This window comes from Diceros bicornis, chromosome 14, assembly GCF_020826845.1.
Source record: "Diceros bicornis minor isolate mBicDic1 chromosome 14, mDicBic1.mat.cur, whole genome shotgun sequence".
NCBI lineage: Eukaryota > Metazoa > Chordata > Mammalia > Perissodactyla > Rhinocerotidae > Diceros > Diceros bicornis.
In genome coordinates, this window is record NC_080753.1 from 59,228,668 (window position 1) to 59,252,212 (window position 23,545).

General features: G+C 44.0%; 1 protein-coding gene across 1 annotated transcript in view; it reads right to left on the reverse strand.

Annotated features, from left to right (window-relative positions):
* Window positions 1-23,545, reverse strand: part of RREB1 (ras responsive element binding protein 1) — a 133,223-nt gene that overhangs the window by 108,726 nt on the left and 952 nt on the right.

Consider the following 23,545-nt stretch of genomic DNA (forward strand, 5'->3'; position numbering starts at 1 on the left):
ATACACTATTATGCCTAAAAATCATCTTTTCTCCTGTTCAAAAAGTAACGTGGCTTCAGAGAAAACTTTACTTCTGTATTCCTAAGTTTATTATGTATTCATAACCCCCTCCTCAAAAAACAGCTCTTAGAAAAATCTTAGTTATTTACTATTATCTCCAGGTTGCCTAGTCACTGGGACCTGGGGCAAGCTACTGGAGGGGGAAAACCCCCAGTTGATTAAACAATTCTCCAAAATAAACTAAACTAAAATCCTTAAGATACAATTTATAGCTGATTTCTATTTTTTTTAAAGATAATTACTAAAATCCACAAAACAAAGGCCAAGAGAAGGCACTGAGGGAGTCCCCTTTCAAATCAAACCTCTCTTAGAATCAGAATTGTAAAACTGCTTTGGAATTCTTGAAATTATGTTTCAGGGAGAGTTTTTTCCCTGGAAACTCTTGTGAGATCAGCGTTCGTCAAAAGTAATCATTACCTTTGACGCACCCATGGGAGCCTCACGGCGGCTGAGTGCACCAGACTGGGGAGGTACTGGTCCCATTGTACGGATGGCCACATCCCTGTAACTGAGGTCAGCTGACTGTAGTCACATGCTGCCTCTCTCTCTAACCAGGTCCACTTAATGAATGTAATTCCTTCTGCCTGTTTTGTAAAAATCTAGTTTTATTCTTTGCAGAAAAATATACAAGCATGGTCTTTTCAAGATGGTAGCTTCCTAAACCCTGCTCTTTCCTGGGCTCGGCAGATATGTGCTTATTGTACACCCTGTTTTGCTAAGAAACTGGTGAAGATTGCCTAGAGCAACTTGAAAAGGCTATAAAGTTTGAAATAAAGATCACATTCAACAGTTTTTGAAAATACAGAGACACCATATGAAACGTGAACAGAATACCTGTGCCCAGCCCTGACTCTCAGAAAAAGGTGTAACATTGGGATGATTTTCCTTCAGATAATATGGAGACATCAGAAATGAGGCAGCTGCTTCTCCTACCTGCATCTTGAGGGGGTAAAGCAGTGCAAGAACTTCGCTGTCAGAGCCCAAGAATAGCGTTAAAAGGCACTGCTGTTGAGTAACAACTACTAAGCCACCAACACACCCATTTTAAAGAGAAAAAAATAGGACCACAGGAGAATGTAGATAAGGTTTTTGAGGAAGGTCTCACTCCCCTGGCAGGTGTTTTGGCTGTTGCCCTTAAGCCTTAAATCAGCCTGCAGGATGCTTAGAATTCCCGTTTTATGGTACTTTTCCCTTATACAAAAGGACAGTAGTGCCTAGTGCCTCACCAAGGTTTTTCTGTTTGCTTTTACTGATTGAATATGATAAAAGAAGAAGATACTGCCCATTTTACAGACAGGAAAAACAACCAAGGCACAAAGTGTAATATCTTCTCATTAATCATAACCAAGGTTGGGCTTGTGTTTAGGACCTTAGTCTCCTAGTTAACAAATCCAGCCTTCTAATAGATATACGAAATTAATTAAAAGGGCCAAGGGAGATATGTCATGAGGTATGTTGAAACGTTTCTAATTCACTTCTCCAACAACATTCCTTCCTTTGAAATGATAAAGAGAACAAGGTGGGGTGGGCAGCTCTGGAAACTTCAGTAGTGAGCAGGTGGGAACAAAATGCATCTTCCTAGCTCGTCATACAACGGCCCTCAGATCCTCCACCTACACAGTTGTTCCTGTAGTCCACTTGCTCTTCAGAACTGATCTAATTGTTATTTTCCTGACTTTAGACCTTAGAGTGATTCATATGCAGGATCTGTTTTACTCTAGGGCAGGGGCCTCCAGGGAGCTATTTCAGAGGGTCCACTTAGGCATAAGTCCATCAAGCATCTACAAACCAAGTGAATTGTACACACGTTTGTATGAGTATTTGGCAAGTGTATGAAAAGACAGTTGTAATTAATAAAGATAAATTCCCCTAAAAGTGCTGTTTCTAAGAACTTTTTGTCAGAGCTTCCCAACAGATTCTAAAAATGTAACTAAAATTATGCTTGGTCTGGAAAAATTTTTTACATTAAAAGAAGTCCTTAGGGGCCAGCCCCGTGGCATAGTGGTTAAGTCTGGCACACTCCACTTGGGCAGCCTGGGTTCACGGGTTCGGATCTCGAGTGCAGACCTACATCGCTTGTTGGCGGCCATGCTGTGGTGCCAGCATGGCCGCTGACTCACAAACAAAATAGAGGAAGATTGGCACATGTGTTAGCCCAGAACGAATCTTCCTCAACAACAACAAAAAAGAGGTCCTTACATTTGAAAAGATTGGGAATAACTGCTCTAAAATGTCCAAGTAACATGACATTGATTAAAGCAAAATACCCAATTAAAAATACAACCACAGGTAAACAACACATCACATCACCCATAACATTCACAACACTGTCTGACATAAGATGGAAAACACCTTCCTCTCAAGGGAATTTGACCCTTTGGAAAGACTTTCTGAACTGCTGGATTTGTTTTTCATTGGTGACTCTCATTTCTTTGGATCATATGCTAATCAAAAAATAAATACATTTTGTCAGTTTAGTACTTTTTAGAATAAATCCATTTCTGTTTACATATTCATAATTTACAGTAAAAATTTTAATCCTAGATTGGCTTTATTTAACTAGGAAACTACCCTTCCTCCCCCCATATAGTGAGTGCCCAGGGAACAAAGCATAATTAAAATATTAGCTTATGACCCCTTCCCACAAAATATGCCACATCAAAATAATGTGCTTTTCATGTCAAAGGACATTTGAATACATCAGAAAATACTTACATGACATTAAATTTTTAATAGATATAATTTAAAGGCATGTACAAAACCGGGCTTTTTATTGTCCACGAATGTAACAAATCCCATTTTTGTAATATGTGTACGCATCCATAGAAGACCATCTAGAAGGAGATATATAGTAGAGTTACTTCTGACTCATGAGAGGAAATAATTTTACTTTCTTTTCCTCTGTGCTGTTTTTAGATTTTTCTTTTTTTTTATTCATTCAGAATTTTTCTATGGTGAATACGAGTTATATGTATAACGAAATAAAAATCTAATGGGAAAAAATTTTTATACTTAGGGATATTTCCTTTGTAATCTCTGATTGACAGGATGACCAGGTGGTTTTAATTTTCTTCATGCTCCCTCATATTATCTACAGTGAATATGAACATTTTATAATGAGAAAAAATGTTTCCATAGTACTGTGATTTTGATTTACTGGCTTGGTGGGTTATTGATATAATGTGCTCACTAACATCCTCAGCAGGAAGGATGGTGGCTCCACCACACACAACTTCGGACAAGCCCACTGAGGACATAACTCTGGACACCTGGACTTGGCAGGGCTGCTGACGCTGAAGAGAAGGTAACATGCAAGACCCAGGTTCCCCCCAGCCCTGACCCTGCATCTCTGGGGCCTCATGTTCATCACCTGTAAATGAAGGGGGTGTAAGGAGAAAAACTGGACAACGATCCCTGAGGCCCTTCCAGTACAATATTCTGACTGTAAGCAGAGAAGATGCAAATACACTTTAATCAAATCTTGCTGGTCATATCCACTTGCCCAGGGTAGATTTAAACTGATTTCACCAATTTGACTACTTTTATCGCTTGATAGATAGCATAACAAAGATAAGAACATTGGATTAATACAACACTTTTTTAAAAGTTTCAGACGCTGGCAAATTTTCTGCTTTGCTAATTTGTATGGCAACCCTGCTCTAAATGAAGGCATACAGATGAGAGGCTCGAAACACAACAAACCCAGCACCACTCATCGAATGTTTGGCTGTGCCAGATCCTGGGTAAGTATTTATGGGGTTTTATATCATGCCCCACAATCCCATGACACAGATCTGATTACTCCCTAAATTTTACACGTGTAAAAAAGATCTGTGAGAAAAACAAAAGATTTGTGGTGTGAAGAGCAAAAGTTGTTTTCAACTGTGGTATGTGCCTAAGGGCAAGTCACCCACTGCTCTGTCTCAATGCCTCCACCTATGAAACAGGGAAAATAACTCCTGCCTCATTCATTCACTCAACAAACACTGACCGAGCACCCAAGAGGTGCCAGGCATGTGCAAGGTGCTTGGGATGATGGTGAACAAAATGGATTAAAAGGAACAAAAAGCCCTCATGGAGCTTATACCTAGTACAAGGAAAACAGATAATGCATGCCTAGAACGCAGTGGGTGCTTGATGAACGTTAGCACCCTCTCTTCCCCCTTCAGAAATGGAAAAAGCATTAGAAAACAAATCCAAAGCCATCAGCTTTAAGTTAGCCCGAAACTAGAAATTTTTACCTAATAAGCAAACACAGAAGAGCAAAGATTAAGAGCACTTGTGCTGGTGTCTACTGGCCTGGGCTCAAATTCTGACTCTGTCACTTCTGGCTGGAGTGACCTCGGGCAAGTTATTTCAACTCCCTAAGCCTCAGCTTTGCCATCTGTAAAATGGAGACAACAACCTCATAAGATTGATGCAAAGATTAAACGAGACAAAGTACAAAAGGGGGCAGGGGGTAAGCGCCCCTTGTATATCAAGGGTACCGGGTATGACTAGGACCATCTCTTTTTCCATCTTGTGGAAAATCACACCAGCTTGGTAGGGTTGTGAGGCTTACGGAGATAATGCTCGAAAAGCATTTAACCCAACTGGCATATGAGGGTACACATATCTGCTTCTTAAAAATGACTATTAACACAAGTGGAGGAGGAGGGGGCAAGGATGATGTCATACTCCACGGCCAGAGCTCAAAAGAGAAAGAGCTGGGAAGGCCACACCCAGGGTTAGGAGCCAGGAAGGGCGCTTTGCTCCTAACACAGGGGCTGAGTGTGTCCGCAGAGCGGGATCAGATGCAGGTGGTTGTGAAATGACAAATCAACCGAATCTGAGTCACCCAGGGTGGCATCCAGAGTGTGTGGACTATGTAGGCCCTGGCTCTGGTGGCCTCTCTTTCAGGCGCTTTCAGCTTCACCAGAGGGCTGACAGAGCAAAGGAAGGAAAGGAAATGGATTTATATTTTGCAGGTTTCTAGAGGAAGGCGTGTTGGCTGTGGAGGGTAAAAATGATTTGGGAGAATTATCAGTAAAACACACAGCCAGACCTCCACTTGCCCTCCATTTGGACAGGTGAGGGCACCCTTCTCTCCTTTCGGGCTGCAGCAGACAACATCGGCTTATCTGTCAGCACCAGGAATGCCAAACACTTGGCAGGACTTGAGAACTGGGTGTGGGGGGTGGGCAGACTGGGCTCAAGTCCCACCTGAGGCTGCAACACCTGGGGCCCCGGGCAGGTGCTCACAGTGCTCCAGGCCAGGTCTCCACACACCACATCTCAGGACACACATGTGCCAAGAAAGCTTTCAGCCCAACCTTCAGTAAACCAGTGGTAGGAACATATAAACCAATACGCCAACATTATAAACATGAGACAGTATTCAAGTGAACAAGCCCCCAAAAGAAATATACTAGACCAAAGGGATCCGAACCCAAACCTTCCATGTCAGGGCCCAAACTGCTGCCCTGTGCCCTCTTCCTACTACACATCACCCTCTCGAGGGTGGCTCACCTGGAGTTGGTAACTAAGAAGTCAAATATTAAGCCGGAGTATGTGATTCAGCTTTTACACAAGTCTATGGCTGTAAAGAAATAAAGCCTCCTGTGTGTATACATCGCCCCAGTGGCTCTGGGCAATTCAGAGATCCTGAGTGCTGCCTGGTTCACCCTGCACCAGCTGACGTGGGATGCCCCCTCTGCCTCGGGCCAGAAATAAACAGGGAAGTGAGCCACAGCAGCCACCAAAAGCACAGACTCGGCCACATTCCCCCTTCTGAGGGTGTCGCCAAAGCCTCATGAGGTCAACCTGTCACTTCTCTGCTCAAGATCTTAGGACTCCTTCCCACTTACAGAAGAGAAGCTCCAATTCTGCCTCCTCACCCACCCCACCCTGCTCCAGGTGGCTGTCCAACCCTCTCATCTTCCAGTACACCGTCCTCAACCCCAAATTACACCCGAAACTCCAAACCCACCCTGCCCCTTCCCGCCTGGACCTTAGCCCCTGCTTCTGCTTCTTCCATAAGCCTCGGGCTTCCCATGGGTACTTGGCTCGGGGTCTACCCTGCGCCGAGAATTCCTTTCATAATGTAAACTCCCAAAGGCAAGAACCACCATGCTCCACACCACACCGAAACCTAGTGTCCTACACGCAGGTGTTGCTCAATTAAGGATATTCCAGACAAATTTTGAGGCATTCAAATAATGTGTTATGCTCAATCCAGGCAAACTGTTAGAGAAGAGTCAAGACAAATGAATCAAGTCAAGCGGTTCAGAATTGCTAGGCTAGGATCTCTCCAGGAACCAAGCGTAAGGAGATTCTGTACAAGAAAAGAATGGCCCTTAAGACTGCACACAGATGGGCCATAAAGTCTCCTGGTGGTCTGACTGATCTCAGAAACGTGAACATCTCTAAGCTTCGGTTTCCGGTCCTTAACAAGAGGAGAATAATACCTACCCCTTGACCGTGGACTAACATATGCAGCCAGCCAGCACAAGGCCTTGGGCATAACCGGAGCCTGCCTGCCCTAACTGTATCCCCAGGCTGGTCACAGGCAAAAGGAGCCCACTCACCAACACTCTCAGATGCCCGCCTCCCCAATTCTCCTCCCGGACCCCCAAAGCCCCGCTACAGCTCACAAGCATCCCACCTCCCCCTGCACAATTCTAGCTCAAATGAGAGAACATGCTAAAAAACAACACTCAACAAAAAAGGTTGCCAACAGTCCCTTAAACCGTAACATATAGAAATCAGTTTTAGGTGATGAAAATGATTAACTTTAAGGTATGTGTTCTGTCCAACCAACCAAATGTACAGGGAGCCTACTCGATTTTTCACAATCCTCTCAGCCAGGTCCCTTAGTCCCTGAGTACAGGCTTTGAAATGTGTAGTCAGACATAAAAAAATTAATACGTCCTCCCCAGAGGAGAGAGGACTCTGAAAACCTAAGAGTAAAAGGCAATAGTGTGTGTCTGCAATAATTAATAAACCACTTTATTAATGGTCTCGGGGCCCACTGTCTGACTTTCTTCACATCCCCCACGGCGGATTTTTTAAGTCTTGGGAACAGGACTCCCTTTCCTGGCTGACCTCGTCCGTGGGGAGGGAGGTGGAATCTGAGCAGAAGACTGGGAACATCTGAGGTGCAGAGCCGTCACCTGGGTGAGTGCAGATGCCACGCAGGTGAGCAGTGAGGGGAACTAGCTGGCCCCTGCTACGCATCGGCTCCACCTTTATGAACAGATTCTATTTCCACCAGAGGCTCTCAGCTCCTGACGCCTTCATCCACGGCGTCCAGCCAGCATTCACTCCCAAATAAATAGTCCCCTTCCAACTCCCAATGTCCACCCTCAATATTTTCAAGGGAAAAGAAATGAGTCTCCCTCCTGTAACTAATTCCACTACTAGATGAGCTTATATAAGTATCAATTGATAAAACACAGCTAAAGAAATTTAAACATTATTCATTTGAATTTCTATTTGCTGAAAATAAAGGTCCCACCTTTCAATGACCACTTAACAACGGCTTCAGGTAGCAGCCTACATACCCTGGGCTGGAAAAATCTCTTGAAAAAAAAAAAAGAGAAGAAATTATTCCGTTAAATATGGTACCAAATTCCAAGCTCATTCTGCACTTTGCTGAACATGTTGTCTCCTCTACTGCCTAATTTTTCTAAGGGGTTAGCAGTGTTCCCTCTCTGAGACACAGAGCCGCTCACATCACGGCCCTGCTTCTGCACTTGATGGCTCACAACTGCCTACACAACCTAGCCGTCTATTTTCCAGAGTCACATGCCAACACTCCTCTCACCCTAACTCGACACAGCACCCTCAACCCTATTCTCCAGTAATACTCCACTTCCTGCTCTATCCTGTCCCCAAATAAGCCTTGTATTTTTGTACTCCAGGGCCTGTACTTACACTGTTCTTTTGCCTAGAAGTTCATTTTCCCTTCCCCACACGCCTCTCCACGTGGCCAACACTTCATATTTGAAAACATCACTTCCTCTTACCCAGACCACTTCCCACTCCCAGGTCCTCTGCCTGTCCTGGTGTCTCTACTAGCTGTGATGCACTGGTGAGTTTTAGGGCAGGGACCATGTTTTACTCATCCTTGTGTTCCCAGAGCCCGGTACCCGGGTAGGTGTCAAGAAGCAGTTTCCAATGCAGTGAAGCTGATGGTGGTATTCCACACAGCAGGGAAAAGCACAGAATGCTAGCCTCCTAATCCAGATTTCTTTTCACTACTCCTCTGCTGAAACTATCAAATTGCCATAAGCAAAATCAGAACGATAATAATAACAGTAGTAGTAAATAGAAGATAGGTCAGTTATAACTGAGCTGGTAGCACACAGCCTGAAATTTTCTATTTGTTCCTAATTTCAAAACAATCCTTCTCCATAGACCCACCAGAAACAGGAAACAGGGCCAGCCCCGTGGCTTAGCGGTTAAGTGCGCGTGCTCCGCTACCGGCGGCCCAGGTTCGGATCCCGGGCACGCACCGACGCACCACTTCTCCAGCCATGCTGAGGCCGCGTCCCACATACAGCAACTAGAAGGATGTGCAGCTGTGACACACAACTATCTACTGGGCCTTTGGGGGAAAAAAATAAAATTAAAGAAAAAAAAAAAGAAACAGGAAACAGACCATCAAGTGCTCATCGCAATTCAAGATCTGCCAGTTCCATAACTTGCTCAGGCAGTCCCACAAAAAGGGAGGAACAGCACACACTGGTGACCCCCATCCCAAAAACATCCTGAGGGAGACAGGACATCCTCCATCACTCTCCTTCAGTCTGCAGGGCTCCTATTGCTTAAAAAGCAAAACAACAAAGAAACAACACCTCCTAGAGGCTATCTCCCATTTGAATCTAGACCAATTTTAAGGTTAGGTTAGTAATTAGATCAATTCAATTGCTGCGCCTACTTCACTAGAACCACAGATCATTGGGCATCATAGCTCCATGATCCTGACCCCCAATACCAATTCTGAGACAAAACCTTGAATTTATGTATTAAATAAAACGACCATAACCTATTATAACATCAAACCACAAGAGACCTGTTTTCAAGGCCCTGACCCTACAGAAACCCAAGGCAACACTAAACCCCCCAAACGCTTATAGAGCTTACAGTTTCCAGGCTCTTCAAAGGGGCTGACATACTCTTCTCAGTCTGAAACAGAGCTCAGGCACTTTCAGTGAGGTTAAAAGTGGGTGTCCACAAGAAAGAATTTAAGAGCCAGGCTTGTGCCCCAATACCCACCGCAGAGAGGCCCAGCAGAAGCCCCGACTCCAAGGCCACCCTCTTCCACTTTAGGGCCCTCTCCCACCACAACCTCTGGTCCACCGGAACCCCTCTAACGGGAACTTGGGGAAAATCTCATCCTCACCCAGGATGTGAGGATTTGTTCAGGGCCTCACCCACCTCTCCTCTGGGTCTCTCCCACGGTGCCGGCCCCACACTCTGGGGACAGCCGCTTCCCTGAACTAATAACACCACCTCTGCAAGCCTCTCACTCCAGCAAACACCCGTCTCCCCTCCTGATAGTCCACAGAAGTGATGATCTAACTCATTTTGTCAAATACCTGAGAGAATGAGCTGTTTCACGGGTAAGTTTTAATCTGCTATTTCCAGAAGCCAGCAACCCCATCACACACGTGTTCATCTCTATCTTTCCCGTTGACGTGTATCACAGGGCTCTGCACGCAGCAGGTTTTCAGGGATATTTATCTGGTGAATATGTCGTGTCATTATGGAAGGCAAAGTAGCGGTGGTTACAAGCAGAGGCTGCACTGTCTGATTCCTACTAGCTGCTTGCCTCTCTGAGTCTCAGTGTCCTCATCTGAATAATGGGCATAATAATTGTACCTACATCATACGGTCAAAGAGTCGTGATGAATGAGAGGACCCACGTCAAGAATTTAAGACAATGGCAACTAGTATGTGCTCAATAAATGTTAGATCTTATTACTACTGCTCCCACTGCTCTCATGCTAAGAGTGTTTCCACATGAAAAGCCTAACAATCAAATAAGGGTGAAAATTAAAGTCGATAACTTGAGATTTTTGACTTATCAGACTGGAGTCATATGGATTACGTCTAGCAAGGGCACAAGAGAAACTGAAAGACTTAACTTCTGGTTTATCTGATTTAAAGCAAATACGGGTGGGCCTTGACTAGAGATGTTTTCACCCAAGGTGGTCTGTAGCTCAAATGCCATCTGTTGACCTTATTTAAACGCACCCTAGGTAGTAGATTCATTTGTAATATGCATAACCACATCGCAGTCTCTGCTGTTTCATGCTGGATTTCTATGTATTATGTTTTCTGTAGAGATACAGGAGGCAGCATTGGCTACTATCAGACTTCCCAGAGACAAGCCAGCCAAAGAGGCCCTTCCAGAATGCCAGTTACCATAAAGATAACAATGAAATAAAGTTGCTGGGCCATTTTGATCATGTTTTTTAAATATAATAATTTGGCCAGTGCTAACCATGCTGCCTCCTCAATACACAAACCCCCCTTTTTTCTTGACTATACCACAACATGGACACATGGCCACACACCATCTACTCTCCAGTGGATGGATAAAGACACAAAGCAAGCTTCAGAAGACACGTGCCAGGATTATTCACCCACGTTGACATCAAGAGTTGCTCAAAAAAAGAACAAAAATAACAAGAGGGGTAACCACCCCGATTCTCAGCACTTACTGCCACGACGCAACCAAATGTGCACGGCATTCACCCATCCTAAGGCAGAGCAGCCAATTTCCTAAGTCATCTTTACGGCATGGCTCCCAATGCCACATTCTTAGCAAGACAACAATGACTTTGGGTTCACAAAGAAGGGACATGTCACAGACGCCCTTACAAAGCATCACATGGCCTGGCCTAAGTGATATCCCTTTGAACTTCTCTGAAGAAAGTTCACTAAAATTCTAAAGCACATATTTCTTTATTAACTTGTTTCATTAACCTCTTCAGGAGTTTTAAATAAAATATATTCAACTTTCATTCACTTAATCTTAACACAGCAGATGGTCTAACATATCTAGAAGGTAGCCACACAGAAGATATTCCAACATCCCAAAGCCCAGGGAACCTAACACCACCAAGCCTTTCAACAAACGACACCAGAGATGCAAATACACAACCGTTTAAAGAAATTACCTAACAGGTAGCATGTGTTGTCACCACGATCTAGCAGTTACGGATGGGTTTTCCAAAAGTGAGCTTATTATTTGTCACCAGACATTGCCTACTGCATGTACTACTGACACCAGCTCTGGATATTCATCACAAGGCCATTATCTAGTAAGTTATATTTGCAACAAACTTATTAGATCTCCAAATCCATGCTTCTGCCTGGGTCACAGTGATGTGAAAGACTCTGAGTTGTTTGCACAGTACCTTAAGATTTAAAGTTTCAAAAAATATCCTTAAACCCAGTTTTAAAAGTTTTCTTCCCATGGGCCAGCCCCGTGGCTTAGCGGTTAAGTGCGCGCGCTCCACTGCTGGCGGCCCAGGTTCGGATCCCAGGCGCACACTGACGCACCGCTTCTCCGGCCATGCTGAGGCCGCGTCCCACATACAGCAACTAGAAGGATGTGCAGCTATGACATACAACTATCTACTGGGGCTTTGGTGGGGGGGGGGAATAAATAAATAAAATCTTTAAAAAATAAATAAATAAATAAAAGTTTTCTTCCCAGCATCTCCTTACCAAGCTATTTCAATTAGAAAAAAGTGGGAGGGGGCAAGGTCTCTGTTGAGTTTTTTTCCCCTAATCAGTTGATTTTATCAAATATAGGGCTGGAATAAAGTGTGGTGTCTGTTCTAATGGATTCATGGTCGTGGTGAGGCGAAACATCCATGCCCCTAAGCAAGAGATGGAAAGTCACGTTCTCCCCAGTGTGGGCAAATGACCAGCACTACCTGGGGTCCAATGAGACAGTGGGGTTACATCGGTCAGGACTGATACTATACAAGAGAAGCATCTTCGGGGCATGCTGGGGCTCACCTGAGGTTTTGATGAGTCATCTGGATGACATCAGAGAAAAGCATTACCCAAATCTGGGAGCACTGCTCAGACTTCCTTGTGATATCGTCTTAAAGGATAGTGTCCCAGCTCGCACACAGGGGGGTGGCCGTGCAGGCAAGTGAGGCAGACACCCCCCTCCCTCAGGAAGGAGGAATTCCAGTACAGGAGAAGGTAACTGAAGGTGGCACTGCCTGAGTGGCCCGGAGCACTCCCTGATAGAACTCTCCGAGGGTCAGATTGCACAAGGCAGCATGCCTGCACTCCAGCTTCTAGTTTTTACCAACTCAGCGGAAAACACGTGACTTTCTATCTCATTCGTTCCACAAAGATTTTTATTTGCCTTGAAGAAAAAAAAGTTGATTAACGCCGTAAAAACCCAAGGAGTGCCTGGGGGGAGCAAGTCTGCCATCACTAGAGGTGCTCAAATACAGGCTAGACAATCGCTCAGTGGGGACAAGTTCCATTCCTTGTGGAAGGGATGAAATCTCTCCTTTGGCACCCACAGATCTAGTGTAAAGCCCAGCACGCAGTAGATACACAGCAAGTTTCGTTTACCAAATGAACTTTGTTTTCACACAGATTACCGGTCCAGCAAAATACTGATGTAGTTCTAACACATTCAAAGCGTCAGGTGACCCCTGAGAAACTAAGAAATAAGTTGGAAAATCAGGTCATGAAAGGAGTTCTGACGCTCAAGTAAAAGGCTTGAGCAATTTTGAATCTTAAATTGGTTCTTCCTGAAGCCTCTTCCTGAGTCGCATGCTCCCAAGTCAAACAGATAACGCATCACTAAAACAAACAGAAACTTAAATGCTCTTAAGATTTAGTTGCATATCTCATCTGAACATCATTCAGAAGCTCAAGACATCTATAAGAAATCCTCCATGTTCCCTTTGGCCTCAGGAAATTAAAGGGAAAGAAGGAAAAGGAGAGGAGGGGCAGGAGCCATTCATTTATTCCAGTAGGAAAGAACATAGTATCTTTCTCACTTTTATGTAAGTACTTCTCATGCCTCATCCATGCCAGGTATATCATTAACCCATGAAAACACAGCACAATTAGAGAAAATGCTGAAAAAATTTGAAAACATAAATATCTAACTCTTTAAAGGGTAGGGAACGTACCTTGTGCACGAACCTTGCTCCACCTGCATTCTAATCTCAGAGAAAGGCATCACCATCCACCCCTTACAATAGCCAGAGACCTGGAAGTCATCTCTCTGTTCCCCCACCCTCCCTGCCCACCCCACCCCACCCCATCCTGCCCAGCAACAAGTCCTCCTACTGCTTACAGCTTAAATCTCTATCAAACCCATCTAGGCTCCCCATCTCTATTGCTACCATACTCCAAGCCACCACTGGTTTTCAAAGTTTTGAAAAACTAATCTTCTCAACCATCTTGCAAACAGAAGGCAAAATAGCTGCTTCCTTCTAGTCTAGTCTATTCTCTACTCTGGCCAAGAGTAATCTTTAAAAATGCAAATCTCATCATGCTATTCCTTGGCCTAACACCCTTTATGGCTTCTCAGAGTTCTTAAGAAAAAATTCCAAATACCTGTGAGCTACAAGCAGCATGCTCTAGTCCCTGCCTAACTCACCATGCATGTCATTCACTCCTTCTATGTCTTTTCTTCCTCCACACATACACGCTGCACTTCTCTCACTTAAGCAGACACACCTTCCTCTCCAACCTCAGGGCCTTTGTACAAGCCATTTGTTCTCCAACACACTCTTTCTTTCTCTTCACCATCCTTCAGATATTAGCTCAAATGCCACTTTTGTGGGATCTCTTCCTTGACCTGCCTCCCAGCATCTCTCACTCCTCCTCACAACACAGAGGCCAAATTTAATGGCATGTTTTTGTCATGCTTAACTTTTAGCACTTAGCACAGATGTAAATGACTTAGTGGTTGAATGTGTCTCTTTCAACCTGTATGAAGCCAGCAACTCTCTTTCTCATACTAGTACCCTTGGTGCTTATCAGAGGCCTCACATAGTAAATATTCAAATACCGAATAAATAAAAATCAATAAATAGAGGCCAGCCCGGTGGCACAGTGGTTAAGTTAGCACCCTCCACTTCAGTGGCCCAGGATTTGTGGGTTCAGATCCCAGGCACGGACTTACACACCACTCATCAAGTCATGCTGTGGCGGCATCCCACATACAAAGTAGACGAAGATTGGCACAGATGTTAGCTCAGGGACAATCTTCCTCACAAAAAACAAAACAAAACAAAAATCAATAAATAAAGACAGTAAATGTTAAGAAAATAACACTATGAGGTTGGCAAATTTGGGGGTGAAAAAAATGTCTGTTTTCCAAAAGGAGATCGAATCTGATACTCAATCCAACTTGATATAATATTTTAAGAAAAGGGGGTTATGAAGCCTTACTAAGCTCTTGAACAACAAATGGTTCTTAGAAACCTTATTTTCATGATTTAAATACAAATTAAATTCAGAGACATGCAAGTTAAGCCTGCTTTAAATTATACTTGGTTTAAAATTTTAAGTAAAACAGTTTAATCCAATATAGGTTTAAACAAGTAGTGGGAAACCTGTTTGAGATGTTCACTAAACAGGTTTATAAAATTTTCCCTCAACAACAACTAAAAGAACAACAACTAAAAGCCCTAAAGTGGAACAGAAATGACTTTAAAAAAATCTGTTTTTCACATCAGAAAGGAAAATATACAAGGCTCCTTAGAAATAAAACAAAGTTAGACTATTATGTCTGAATGCATCTGCCAGATCTGAGCCTAACTCTAGTTATCAGGTAAGCACATTAAGGAATATTTAAAGGCAGTAATGTATTTTTAATTAACTAGGAATTCATCTTACATAAAGGATACCAAGACCTTCCATCGTGCAGCTAAAAAAAAAATTTTTTTTTAATTCCTTGTTTGAAATGGAAACCCATTCATATGGTTCAAAATGTAAAAGTACAGGAGAGTCTACAGGCAAAACACCTTTCTCACCCCATCTTCCTGGTATCTCCTCTCTTTCTGAAGACATATGTACCTCTTTCAAAAGAAAATTAAGAAAAGATTTTGAGATGATCTTGTATATTCACAAGTATGTGTTTTTTTTTTTTTTTTACAATGAAGTCTCAGCATAAAGGAGGCTCCCCTAAAACAGTGAAAAGGATTCTTTCCATAAATATGATCTATCAAGTACATATTTTGTGCGCGCACACACACACACACACAAATAAAGCAAGATCTATATCCTTTAGGTTTCTGGTTTGGTATTCTGTTTTAAATCCAAGGAGTAACGGAAAAAAGAAAAGTTAAATTATACACAGACCAACACTCCTATTAACTCATACCACTAATGAAACAAAAATCTAACTAAGCAGAGAAAATGGGCCCACACATTGGAGCTCTGAAATGATTTTGGTCTTTGATCTGTGTGCCCATCTCTCCTATTTAATATAAACTTCAAACCAAGAGCCATGAAAAGTGGTTATAATTAGTAAGGGCCCTAGTGTGACAGCTTTTAGTGCAATCAGGCATTAACAAAGATTTTTTTTCTCTTTAATTTTGAGTAAATTAAGTTGAGCAAACTTTTATTTTAAAATTTCTGTAATTTAAAATTCTTTTCCACCAGTGTGCACTTAGCACCGAAGTTCTGTGCGATGGGTGTGCTGAAGTCGTTAGTTTCTGTTTCCTTCTCTTAATTTGTGCTGATATTTAGGACTTAGCTTCCAAATTATATGTGCTCTTCTCCAAAAATAACCTGCACCTCTTCAAAAACTCTCATTCTTGTATTAGAAAACAAATCCAATCAACACCCATTATCAAATAAGCACCAACTATGTAATCCTTGAGGTAGGTACAGAAGACGGAAAAATATGAGTAAAAGTGCCTTCCTATTCTTGAGGCGGGGAAAACACGTCAACAGGTAAATTACAATACAGACAGACTGGATAGATGAGGTGAGAGTTATTCTGGATGGAGGACCTAATTCTCCCCACAAGCAGTGGTATTTGAGATGGGTCTTCAAAGAAGATTTAGGAAATGTTATTTGCTAGGAGAAGTGGATGGGGACAGAACAGAATGAAGAATCCATGCTAAGGCAGAAGCAGTAAGAAATTATTCAGTGCAGCAGAGCCGTAGAAGACAGTGACAAGAGCTGAAACTAGAAAGACAGTTTGGAAGCTGACGATGAAAGACCTCGTGTGCCAAGCTGAGGAGTTTGGACTTTTTCCTGTAGACAACAGGGAGCCAAGAGATGTTTTTCAGCAGGCAAACACCATGTGCTGCTTTAGTTTTTGAGCAGAGCGGAGGATGAACTGGAGTAGGGAGACACTGGTGGCAGGAAATTAACTTAGGAGGCGTTTGCAACAGGATGAGGGCCTTAGGTCAGGAGCAACGGGACCGTCCATGTCAGAGCCAGCCTGGAGAGAGGCTTCAGGGAGGGTCTGGTGACTGATGGAACCTCGGGGCTGAGAGAGACACGAGTCAAGGACATCAATGTGCTTTCTGGCCTAGAAGACTGGGTGGATGGTGCATTTCAGATCCCCTTCTAGAAGTGAGGGAGATGACTTTTACTTTTACAAGTTACTTCTGAGGTACCTGCAGGGCGATCCAAGTGACAAAAGGTCCCAGTTGGGAAAAGCCATAAATGGAGATAGAGAGCAGGGAGCTGCCGGTTTATAAGTTTAGAAGGAAGGGCAGAAAAGCACCAGAATCCACGGCTCTTCCGACCAGGTACAGGAAGGCGAAGGCAGCTCTAGAGCAGGGCACGGAGCACCAGCAGCACAAATGGATGTAAATGGGACCCTGACAGTCTACCACTGGTTTAGGATGTAAAAAAAAAGCTACTTTCAAGAGTAACACATTTCCGTAAGGTAAGAGGGAGCCCAAGGCATTTTGGGGACAACTATCACTTCCCACCACCAGCAGCCCTTCCTTTTCTGGAATCTGGTCTCCCTCCTTCCTGGACTGCACTCAAAGGGGAGGGGGAGACAAGGGTCAGGCAAGTGGCACCTGTGGCTAAAAGATCACTCCTGTCACTATCCTGGACGTTTCTGATCTGGGGAAATTCAGTTTTCTGTTTGTATGCCACATTGTTTTCTTTAAATCAACCACCTTTTCATGTATTTGAGGTCTGGGACTCCCAAGAACATAAAAATAACTACTGTCTCTTCCCCCTCGTTCCCTCGCCATCCCCTCCAGCCATGGCAGCAGTCTGCCATCCACCCTCTCAAGAGATGTATGGCCAGAAGACCAAAACACTGCCCTGTAAAAAGGGCGGAGAGTCTTGTAAGAATTTTGCAAAAACTTGAGAAAACAAAATAAGGGAGTCTAGGAGTACAGAAACATTAACTATCAAGCGAGTAAGGGCTGATTGAAACGCTAAGAAAAAAACAGGGGAGGAGGAAGGACACGCCACAGAACTTAAAACATGAGGGAGAACTGGCAGATGACAGCCCCAGAGCAAGTTTCCCAAATAACTGAAGAAGTGACTTGGAAAGCTGAGCCACCTACCAGAACAGCTTCCCAGTGCCAATGAATCTGGTTTGTTTTAGAAGCAGATGAGTTCTAGAACTTTTATTTACTACGGGGTTTTAAAATATATTTAACGCCACTTAATGTTTTTCCCAACCTCAAATTTTCTGTGAAACCCTGAACTTGCCAACCATGGTACCTTACAGGCATGTAATAAGAGCTTACTTGCTTCATGAAATTTCAGATCTCCAAATATATCACATGCAATACAGTGAGTACACCCAGGCTACTTGCACATATGACGCAGGCCACAACTACTGTACCTTTAAAAGCAGGCTTTCTCACCCTCCACCTCCTGACATTTTGCACTGGATGCTCCTTCGCTGTGGGGCCCTCCGGTGCACTGTGGGACAGGCAGCAGCATCTTCTACCCACTGAAGGCCAGTAGCACCCCTCCCCCCCAGCAAGGCAATCAAAAACGTCTCCAGACACTGCCAAATGCCCCCTGGGGGCAAAACCGCCAGGCTGAGAACCACTGCTTTAAAGGTCGACCAAAGCTTACAACCTGCCTTTTCCTTAAGATCCATCCCTAAGTGAACTTCATTAAGAATAATTTGCTAAGTTGGCTTGTCTCTTGGCATTCAAAGCAAAACAAAAGTTCTGCGTCTCCCCAACTTGAACACTAACTCCTAGGCAAATTCTGCCCCAGGTAATGCAGCAGTGCACAATTCTGGAGAGGAAATCCAGAGTGGATACCCACACAGCTTCCTGAGCTCAAAATATACCACTTTCTTCCATATATAGATTTTGACTTTCTGAACACTTATTTTATCCTTACAACAATCCCATGAGGTAGAAAACCTACTGAAAAAAATGTATATAATCACATTCATCAACAGAAATGCCACCAAAGGCTAAAAAGTTTCTTTTTTAATTGCCTTACATCTTCAAATTCAACTAAAGAATTATTGTGAAAAGGATCTGGTCTAATTTACAACACACACACGCAGATGAACTGACGCTGTATATTTAATGCTCAGTCTTCTGAGGCCAAGCTGACTTTAAAAAGCAGGTGTTGCAGGGAGCTAGGCCAGGGTCAGTTCTGGGTCCTAGGCTTGATTTATTACCAGCCACTGAATGGACGTTGGCACAGCTGTAAAATGGGTTAACATACCCACCTACCCTCCCTGTGTTTCTCTGAGGATAAAATCTGAATCTTTCTTAAAGGCCTTCACAAGAGCGGCGTGAAGTTCACTTTGTTCAAGCTATACTCTAATGAAAAATGAAATTGTAAAAGTAATTAAATCACAAAAAGTCTCAAACATTCTTATAGCAATCCTACCCCACAGTCTCTAGAAAAGGGGGGAAAAAGAGATGAGAAACCAAGCAAGCCAGGGGAAAAACAAATAGAGCCATTTAAAAGCTTTATCTCATTACCCCCACTGAGACTTTTTCTCTGCAGTCTGGCCGGCTGACAAAGAATGTGGGGGTTTTCACTGGGCTTTCTCCACCCCACCAGGACCACCCGCCCTCACAGAGTCTGAAAGGCCTCAGGTGAATCCTGTAGGAGCAGTCAGGGCTCAGTCTCCAGTCTCGGAGACTTCACAGAGGCTTTCAAATTCTCTTAGCATTACTTGCTTGAATCACACTGAACAAACAGTCCCCACCCTCTCCCACTTCTTTTGTCTGAAGCACCTATTCACAGGCAGCCACCTTTATTGATGGGCAGACTGGCTCACCTGTACCCTGAAGTACCATCAGAAACAAGATGCACCAGTAGCTGGAAGGAACAGCTCCCTGCGCCCTCCTCCCAGTGCCTTCCTTCCTCTCCACCCTACCCCATCTCCACCAACCAACGCAGTCTCTAGCTACACTTGGCTTCACTTCACACCGGACAGTAAAGACCCAGGGAAGGTGACAAGAAAAACTGAGACCAGCACCGTCAATGACACTGTCCCACAAGACAGCTAGCATAAAAAGAGAAAGGCTGGTCACCCTCACTCCCCATCTTCCTCGTTCTTCCACCTCAGTCGAAATGAAAGCAGAGCAGATGGTTTTCCTCTCTGTATTCTGCCGTCTACGGGAGGGGGGAAATTAAAAATAAGTGATGCATTTCAGAAGGCACATCGCATGCCTCCCTCTGTGTTTTATATGGTACACCTTTTACCTCTGATTTACGGTGAGGCCCCTCAGGGCATGGAAATCACAATCTGACTCCTGCTTTTTGAAGACGGCCATGACTATTTCTACCCAAAAATCACTTCCTAAGTCTAAAAGAGAAAAAGAAAACTCATTTAGCCTGCCCCCCTCCAAAGAACCCATCCAATTTCTTAATTATATTTGGATATAAAAATATCACTCAACTTTGCCTGTTTGGTGGGTCAGATGTACACAAGTAACCCTGAGGCAGGGGAACTTTTGACTTATGGTGGGTTTGCCTTTCAACCACGGCTTCGGTTAGATTTCAACCATTTTACCTTACTTCAAGACCCTTAAACATACTCACAGCAGTAAACCACAATTCTGTTGTTTGTTTTCTAACATTTGGGCAGTGCTTCTAAAGATACTCTAAGCCTAATATAATTATTTTTTAAAAGAACTGGACTGAATAAACCGAGATGGGGAGGTGGAGTGAAAAGGACAGGAGCCCTAAGAAAACCAGATCTAAGGAAATGACAATCTCAGTAAAGGGGGAAGAAAACTATTGTCCTGTTATCAGCAAAGACTATACTGCATATTTTTATTGATACTATATTGCATTTTTATCTTCTGAATGAAAATTTATTTAATAAAGAGACACAAAGACATAAAGTAAGGCATCACTTTATGGATAACATAGATTTTCCAAAGCAAACTAAACAACCTGTTACTCATAAATGAAATAAGGTGATGTCACCCACACATATCCTCGGGAAGGGAAGGTTTAACATGAACACACCGGTAATAGGCAAGAAGTCCGCCCAGACAAGCTGCCATCTGACACCAGAGTTGGTCAGAGAGCGTGAACTTCAATTAAAAGACACTTACAAAAGAGAGAGAGATTATTTAAATACGATAACAAAAAGAAAACAAACTTATCCTACTTTCCTAGGTCAAAGGACATGGAGAATTCAGAAATTAATTAAATCTAGTAAATAATGTAAAACAGGGAAGGACTCTTTCAAAAATGCTTTGGTTAATTTTAGCATCCTTCTGTTTAGCTGCTTAGCAACACTTATCCTATGACCTTTTAAGCACCACCTACTTTTCAGAAGGATAATGAATAGAAACATCAAAAGGTTTCACTTCTGGCTGTCTCTAGTGAGCACATTTAACCAATTTTTGTAGGAATTAAATTTATATTAATTATGCCCTACAAAACCCTAAAAGGGTAGAATTTTTAAAACTTCATTAACCAGGAAGTTTTTTGAAGGTAATAATGTTGACAAGTGAGCATAAGATAGCAAGCAAAGATTTCCAAACTGACCTAAAAAAGTAGACCCCAACACAGCAGTTCAAAATTGAAGAGTAAAAAATGAAGCCACATAATAACAACTAGCTACTGCCTGATATACCACAGGTAACCAACAAACTGCTGTTGATCAGATGCAGGACTAACAAGGTTAGGTTTATTTTTCTCCTTCAACATTCTGTACTTGTGTTGGACACAAATGAGATCTCAGGAGTCCGCCTGAAGAAATATAAAATAAAAGACCCTTCAATCGAAAGGTCACTTGTTGGATGATGTAAATAGTTAGGAATGGATACACCACCTGTGCCAGCTGAGTCAGACCCATCTTTCCCATCACATAACAAACACTTGTCTGCCATAAGGGCTTAAACTGAACTTCTGATGAGAAAGTAGCATCTAAAAAACCCAGAGAATGATATGCATATAACAGTAAGCATCAGTAGCATTTAAGAGTATCACATAACCAGCAAATTCTCTTTAAAAACAAAACATCCTAAAATGCAACCCGTATAGTAGTATTTTTAAGGATGATAAAACAGGGTAAGTTCATTAACAACCTAAAATGGAGCACTAGCTAAACAAATGGGTTCTCCCTTTCTTTTGTATAAGGGGGGTGGGAGGGAAGGTATTTTTTCACACATTTAAAACTTGATAAAAGCCATTCAAATGTTTAATTCATCAGTGTAACCAAAGCTCAAAACACATCAAAGCAGGATCCATCAGCCAGTACCCAGAAGGCTCCCTCCAAAGGGCAGAGGTAAAAAAAAAAAGAAAAAATTAGTGGCTCACCTTTGCATAAATTATTTGAAGAATAATTTCACACCCATTCCTTCAAAAGGTCTGTGTGACTCTTAAAGAAAGAATAGAACTAAATGTTTTCAAAAGAAGGAAAAAAAAAAAAAAAGTTTCAGCCAAGACTTCAGCCTCTAACTTAGACTTCCGGGTTACATTATGTCTTAGAACCATACCTGCCTACTCCAAAAAGCACCAGATCTAGAGGATGCTTCTAAGAGCTATGGAGAGAAAAAATCCAAAAAACAAAATAAAAACCATTCTGTTTTTTGCAGTTCCCTTTTCTCCACCTTCCACTTCAATTAAATTTATTTCAGAATACACTCGTGCGCATGCACAGAACACTATACATCTAAAAGAAAAAAGATCTCAAAAATATGGGATGCGCATTAGCAACTCAGCCTTTGCAGAAATCATCTTAAGGTTCTTCTTCAAAGCAGAAATACCTCGCTATTTCCAGTATCCCTATCCAACAGGCAAACTTTATTTCCATTGGCTTTTAAAAGGCTAAGCTTAAATCTAAACTCTAAAACAAGCATGAGGGTTAATTTTTTCTACTCATGAAAACCCACGGACAGGTTTTTCAGCATAGCGAAAAGTTATATTTTTTATTCACCTCTCTCTCTCGCTCCACCACTACCACCACCCCCCAAAAAAAAGAAGAAGAAAAAACTCCAAAGTGCCCCGAATGTGTGCTGCTGCTGGCTCTGAAGCCGTGTAGAATTTCGTAATGGAATGTGAACTGCTCGTCCGGATCTGGGCTCACGTTCTATCTTCTAACCAGTAAGGAGCGAGGGAGGGCAAATCTGCTGAGCAAGGAGAAATACTTTCCTCCTCTTTTATAACCCATCACCGATGCACCGCGGACGCTGGACGTGAGCTGCACGCGGCGCCTGTCAACCGACCTACCGGCCGGCCAGTCTCCGCGACCCCGGGGTCCTCGCGACCCCCGCCTCCATCCTCGGCCCGGGGCGCTCCCGCCCCCCCGAAAAGAAATGTGGCCCCTCTGAGAAATGGGCTTGGCTGCCGTGCCCCGCACTCACGCGCCTCGCGGGCCCCGCGGACGGCCCAGGAGCGAGTCACCACATCCTCGACGCGGCCCTCGGCCCCATCCAGAAAACACGCCGCTTCCCAGGGAGGGGGCCGGCAACGGGAAGGACCTCCCCTGCTCCTTAGCAACCATTAAGGTCGCAGTTTCCTAAGAGACCGCGAGCGGGGAGGGGGGCCCAGCCCGAGGCTGGGGGGGGGGGCGGCGCACGGGTCCCCTGCCCCTCGACGCCTGCCCGGCTCACCCCACCCCCACCCCGCTCGGCGCTGCGGGCCGGGATGGGAGGAAGGAAGAACTCGCTAAAAATTGGTCCAGCGGGCGGCGGACAAAAGTTTCCGAGCGCGCTCCACAGCTGGGCGGCGAAGCGGGCCCCGGCGGCCGGCCCCGCCTCGGATGCTCCCGGCCTCCTTCCTGTGCTCGTGACGGCGCCGGGCGCCGAGGTTCCCCCCCCACCCCCAGCGATGCAGGCTCCGCTCCACACCGATGGCTCCCACGAAAACACGTACACCGCCAACGGAAGGGCAAGGGAACAATACGCACGGACACAACTCCGGCCCCGGCCCCCTCCTCCCCCAGTCACCGGGGGCGGTGGTCGGTGTAACCACCAGCCACGAGCCGGGAACGGGCAAGGGCGCAGGGCTTCCCGCGGCCCCCTCCTAGCCGGCGCCGTCCGCCGGGGAGGATCAAAGTCCGCAGAGCAGG